This window comes from Triticum aestivum, chromosome 2A, assembly GCF_018294505.1.
Source record: "Triticum aestivum cultivar Chinese Spring chromosome 2A, IWGSC CS RefSeq v2.1, whole genome shotgun sequence".
Taxonomy (NCBI): domain Eukaryota; kingdom Viridiplantae; phylum Streptophyta; class Magnoliopsida; order Poales; family Poaceae; genus Triticum; species Triticum aestivum.
The window spans coordinates 688,386,381-688,393,080 of record NC_057797.1 but is presented as its reverse complement, the minus strand read 5'-3'; positions in this window follow the sequence as shown (position 1 = coordinate 688,393,080).

Sequence of the window (6,700 nt, the reverse complement as noted above, 5' to 3'; positions counted from 1 at the left end):
CCCCTCTCTCTCCCCTCGCGTTTGCGAGCTCTAGGCCATAGCCCCGTCGCGGCCGAACTCCGGCCGCCGCTGACCGTGTCGCCGCCGTGGCCTGAGCTCGAACGGGTCGCGCCCGTGCATCTCACCGAGCTCGTGGTGACTCCAGGAGGCTGCGCAGTGCCTTACCTCACTCGCCCGTGCTCCACAACGCCGTTTTCGCCGAGGTCCGAACTCTGGCGCCGCCGCGAGCTCCGTTCCGACGAGCTCCGTCGACCCCACGACCTCCCACTCGGTCCTCTGGATGCGCGGGAGCAAGGGCCATCCCCTGGTGCCCTCAGCGCGCCAAACTGACGCCTCTAGCGCAAGTCCGGCGTGCCCCGCCGTGTTCTGTGGTCACCGGCGACTCATCGCCGGCGTATCTGACGTGGCGTCGTCATTAGCGCTAATGACCCCACTAACTAACCCCCAGAGCCACTGACAGCCGGGCCCCATGGCCTAACTAACCGGCTAACCTAAAATAGATTAAGTTTAATCTAATTGCAGTGGCCCCACGCGTCGGCGTTGACCTCGCTGACGTGGCCTTTGACCGGCCCCACATGTCTGTGACTCCAGCCAGCACTGTGTCACTGACGTGTGGCCCCCACACGTCAGGTTTGACCCGAGCTAGCCCAGTTGACTGCTGACGTCACAGTGACGTGGTGCTGACGCCATAATTCATTTTCTGGAATTATTTTAATTCTAAATATTCAGGAAATTTCGGAAAATGCCCTAAACTTCAATAAATCATAGAAAATTAACCGTAACTCCAAATTAAATAATTTATATATGAAAAATTATCAGAAAAATTCAAGGAATCCATCTGTACCATTTTCATGCATGTTAGAACAACTTATAGGTGCTGTTTAGCACAAATCAACTAAATGGCATTTGAATAATCACATATGGAGTTTGAATTTGAATCTTATATTCAAACCAACTTCATTTAATCTGTTGCTAGTTGCATTAGCTCAAAACACATTCATATTGCCATGTCATGAGCATGCATCATATTGTGCATTGCATTGATTGTGTTCCTTTCTGTATTGCCGGTATTTGTCCCCTCTCGATAGACGTGATACCGATGATGTGATCGTTGACACTGATGAAGACTCAATGTTATCTTCAGAAGTGCCAGGCAAGCAAAACCCCCTTGTTCATTCCGATACAATCCCACTCTCTCGCTCCTGCTCTCTTTTACTGCATTAGGACAACACCGATTCAACTGTTACATGCTGCGGTAGCTGAACCCCTTTATCCTTTGCATGACCTGTCATTGCCACAGTAAATAGATGAAACCCACTAGCATGAGTAGGAGTTGTTTGAGCCCTGTTGTGCCTACTCATTCATGTTTGTTTGTCATGCCTGCTACTGCTTAGAGTTGAGTCAGGTCTGATTCATCGGGGATGAATTAGAGGTGTGTGAACATGTCCTACTGTGTGTGAGCTAAGTATGTGAACACGATTTGGTAAAGGTAGCGGTGAGAGGCCATGTAGGAGTACATGGTGGGTTGTCTCATTGCAGCCGTCCTCAGGAACTGAGTTCTGTGTTTGTGATCCATGATTCAGCTACTACCATACATTGGGCCCTGAAATATGACCCCGCTCGACTTCTTATTCACCCTAGTCCTCTGTCCAGGAGTTGCAAGTAGTTTCTGGTGTTTGTAGCTTACTGGAGTCCGTGGACAGCGCTGACCGTAGGGGTGGGCTGTGATGCGGTAGGTACGTGGCACGGTGTACCGGATGCCCGTTTGGTATCTCGGGAACCCTGTTCACATCGTTTGGGGCTGTGAGCGAAACTCCGGCCGGATCTCCTCATGGATGGAACCCGAATAGGCGATAAACCTGGACTAGAGACTTAGGTGTTTAGGTAGGTTGTGGTCTACACCCACGTCGGCTTTCGCTTGAAGTCTGCCGAGCACATGTCGTGTGCAGACGCTAAGTGGTGGAAACATGTATGAAGAAGTACACCCCTGCAGGGTTAACATCATCTATTCGAATAGCCGTGTCCGCGGAAAAGGACTTCTGGGTTGCTTATATCAGTTCATAGACAAGTGAAAGTGGATACCCTAAAATACGCAAGATAAGCGTGAGTGCTATGGATGGCGTTCTCGTAGGGAGACGGGAGCGGATCCATAGTGGTGTATTGATATGGTGAATATGTGGACTCGTGTGCGCCACCTCAAAAGAGTTGCTTGCAGTCGTAGTTTAGGATAGCCACCGAGTCAAAGCTGGCTTGCTGCAGTTAAACCCCACCAACCCCCTTTGTTGATAATGATGCATATGTAGATAGTTCTGATGTAAGTCTTGCTGGGTACATTTGTACTCACGTTTGCCTATTTTATGTTTTTGCAGAGAGACTTCAGTCTCACTAGTATTTCCGTGTGGTCTTCGACGTTTAGCTTGTTACCTCAGCTACGATCTTGTGCCTCGGCAGGATTTGGTAGATAGTCAGGCTTCTCAGCCTATTTCATTTATAGATGTCTGTACTCAGACATGATAGCTTCCGCTTGTGCTTGATTTGTATGCTCTGAATGTTGGGTCATGAGACCCCTGTTTGTAATATCTCGCTCCTCGGAGCCTATTGATTAAATACTTGAGTCGTAGAGTCATGTTGTGATGCCATGTTGTATTTGCACATATCGAGCATATTGTGTGTATGTTATTGAAATGCTTGGTATGTGTGGGATCTGACCATCTAGTTGTTTATCTTTAGTAGCCTCTCTTACCGGGAAATGTCTCCTAGTGTTTCCATTGAGCCTTGGTAGCTTGCTACTGCTCCGGAACACTTAGGCTGGCCGGCATGTGTCCTTCTTCGTTCCTGTGTCTGTCCCTTCGGGGAAATGTCACGCGATGAATACCGGAGTCCTGTTAGCCCGCTACAGCCCGGTTCACCGGAGTCCTGCTAGCCCAGTGCTACAGCCTGGATTCACTCGCTGATGACCGACACGTTCGATGCTGGGTCATGGATGCCTGTCCCTGTAAGTCTGTGCCACTTTGGGTTTACGACTAGTCATGTCAGCCCGGGCTCCTTATCATATGGATGCTAGCGACATCATCATATACGTGAGCCAAAAGGCGCAAACGGTCCCGGGCCAAGGTAAGGCGACACCCGTGGGAATACCGTGCGTGAGGCCGCAAAGTGATATGAGGTGTTACATGCTAGATCGATGTGGCATTGAGTCAGGGTCCTGACAATAGGTAGATATGGTGGACTCTCATGGCAAGACTGGGTTTAGGGATATTTGGAAGCACAAGTAGTATCTTGTAAGTGCATCTAGTGCCACCCCTAGTTGGTTTTGGAGTATTGACGACAAACCTGGTTGAGGGACTAATGCATTTGTGAGAATTGCAGGACAACACAGGTAGTAGTCCCTCATTGATTCGATTTACCTACCGGAGATGACCCCTAAAAATGTGTGAAGACATTGAAGACAATGGTGGTATGTGAAGATATTCACATTGAAGACTATGACATGAGAAGACATCGCATGAAGACTTTTGAGCGCGAAGACATAGTTGTTTTGTAGTTTCATTTTCTTCTTTGTTGAGTCATAGGAACCACCGTACTGTTAAGTGGGGTCCAAGTGAACAAAGTCAGAGTGACTAAAGTGATGCTCAACCAAATCCTAAGTATTTGAGCGAAGACAATGAGAGCAAATCTTATCCAGAGCTGGATAAGTCAGCTTTACTTGTAGCCCAAGTCAAGCTGCCGCATGTGTTTGAAATCTGACCGTTGGAACACGTGTCAGTTCCTTAGTGACCCAGGGTCATTTCAGACAAATCAGGTTGGGTTGCCAAGTGGATATAAATAGCCCACCCCCTAAACCATAAATTGGTGGCTGCTCAGAGTTAGTGCACGACTTTTGTCGTTTGAGAGCAACCCACCTCCGAAGCCTTTGAGAAAATCCTTGCGAGGACAAAGCCCTAAACACCCAGAGCCAAAGAGTGTTAGGCATCACTGAAGTCTTCCTATCTGTGTGATCTGAAGACTTGTTACACTTGAGGACTATGAATCCTCCAGCCGGTTAGGCATCGCGTTCTGAGCGTCCAAGAGTCATTGTGGATCGTCGGTGAACAAAGCCTATGAAGGTTTGGAAGTATACCTTGAAGACTTACCTGAGTGATTGGGCGAGGACTGTGTGTCCTTAGCTCAAGGGGAATTAGGTGAAGACACGGTCTTCTGAGTTGAATCTCAGCCTCCCTAACCAGACGTACAATTGTCACAGCAACTGGAACTGGTCCAACAAATCCTTTGTCTTCACCAAGCAATTAGTTCTACTGTTCCCTCTCTTTACTTATAGTTGATCTTCGTGAAGTCAATGCCCACTTGCATTGTCTATTTGACTTCACTGTGTGACTGTTTGTTCTGATTGGCTTCATACTATCTTCCATCCCGATCCATACTGCATAGCTGCTAATAGTCTTCGTGCTTTCACTTCATTGTATACTTGACTATGGCTTGCCTAGTGTAGTCTACCTTCTGCTGCATGTTAATAGGTTCATTTCTATCGTTTGTCTTCGAAACTTCCATGTTTTGAAGACTTTCATAAAAATCGCCTATTCACCCCCCTCTAGTTGATAACTACCACTTTGAATTGGTATCAGAGCAAGGTACTCCCTTGTTCTGTGTGATTCGGTTTAACCACCTGGAGTTTTAGCTATGTCGACTGCAGGGATAATCAAAGTCTCTACTGTGTGCCCCGTCTTCGATGGAACTGAATATCCCTACTGGAAGAATAAGATGCGCATGTCTCTTGAAGCCATTTATGTTGACCTCTGTAGGATCGAAAGTATGTCTAGAGGGGGGGGTGATTAGACTACTTGACCAAATAAAAATCTAGCCTTTTCCCAATTTTAGTTCTTGGCAGATTTTAGCAAGTTTGGAGAAGTCAAGCAATCTTAACACAATTCAAGCAAGCATGCAAAGAGTATATGAGCAGCGGAAAGTAAAGCATGTAACTTGCAAGAATGTAAAGGGAAGGGTTTGGAGGATTCAAACACAATTGGAGACACGGATGTTTTTGTCATGGTTCCGATAGGTGGTGCTATCATACATCCACGTTGATGGAGACTTCAACCCACGAAGGGTAATGGTTGCGCGAGTCCACGGAGGGCTCCACCCATGAAGGGTCCACGAAGAAGCAACCTTGTCTATCCCACCATGGCCATCGCCCATGAAGGACTTGCCTCACTAGCAGTAGATCTTCACGAAGTAGGCGATCTCCTTGCCCTTACAAACTCCTTGGTTCAACTCCACAATCTTGTCAGAGGCTCCCAAGTGACACCTAGCCAATCTAGGAGACACCACTCTCCAAGAAGTAACAAATGGTGTGTTGATGATGAACTCCTTGCTCTTGTGCTTCAAATGATAGTCTCCCCAACACTCAACTCTCTCTCACAGGATATGAATTTGGTGGAAAGAAGATTTGAGTGGAAAGCAACTTGGGGAAGGCTAGAGATCAAGATTCATATGGTAGGAATGGAATATCTTGGTCTCAACACAAGTGTAGGTGGTTCTCTCTCAGAAAATATAGGTTGGAAGTGTAGGTATGTTCTGATGGCTCTCTCAATGAATGAAGAGGTGGTGGAGGGGTATATATAGCCGCCACACAAAATCTAACCATTACACATAACTTCCCAAACTCGATGGGACCGAATGGTTAAACTCGGTCTGACCGATTTAGCAAAGCTAGTGACCGTTAGGGTTTTCGGTGGGACCGACATGCAACTCAGTAGGACCGATATGGTTAGTGTTAGGGCATAACGTCATCTCGGTGAGACCGATTACACAAACTCGGTGAGACCGATTTTGGTAATAAGCTAACCAGAGAGTTGGTCAGGTAAACTCGGTGGGACCGATCGCTCATCTCAGTGAGACCGAAACGTTACGAAGGGAAAACAGAGAGTTTACATTGCAATCTTGGTGGGACTGATCGCTCATCTTAGTGAGACTGAAATGTTACGAAGGGAAACAGAGAGATTACAACCCCATCTCGGTGAGACCGAGATCCCTATCGGTGAGACCGATTTGCCTAGGGTTTGTGGCAGTGGCTATGACATTTGAAACTTGGTGGCGCCGGATAGGAAGAATCGGTGGGGCCAAGTTTGACTTTTGGTTTAGGTCATATGTGGATGTGAGAAATTAGTTGAGGGTTTTGGAGCATATCACTAAGCATTTTGAGCAAGAACCTCATTAAGCAACACCTCATCCCTCCTTGATAGTATTGGCTTTTCCTATAGACTCAATGTGATCTTGGATCACTAAAATAGAAAATGTAGAGTCTTGAGCTTTGAGCTTGAGCCAATCCTTTGTCCTTAGCATTTTGAGGGGTCCACTTTTCTCATCCATGCCATGCCAATCATTGAGCTTTCCTAAGATATTAATCTTGAAATAGCATTAGCTCAATGATCTATATGTTGTTAGGAATTACCAAAACCACCTAGGGATAGTTGCACTTTCAATCTCCCCCTTTTTGGTAATTGATGACAGCATATAGATCAAAGCTTCGACAAATGATAATAAGAGTGAAAAACATTGTCGCTTTGAGAAGTATGTGAAAATCAAGAGCTCCCCCTAAATTTGTGCATAGTTTAAGATTTGCTTTGGACTGCAAATGCACAAAGAGTTAGGATCATGGGTTACTCTTCCCTGTCACATACATCTTGGTGGAGCGCTCAAAATG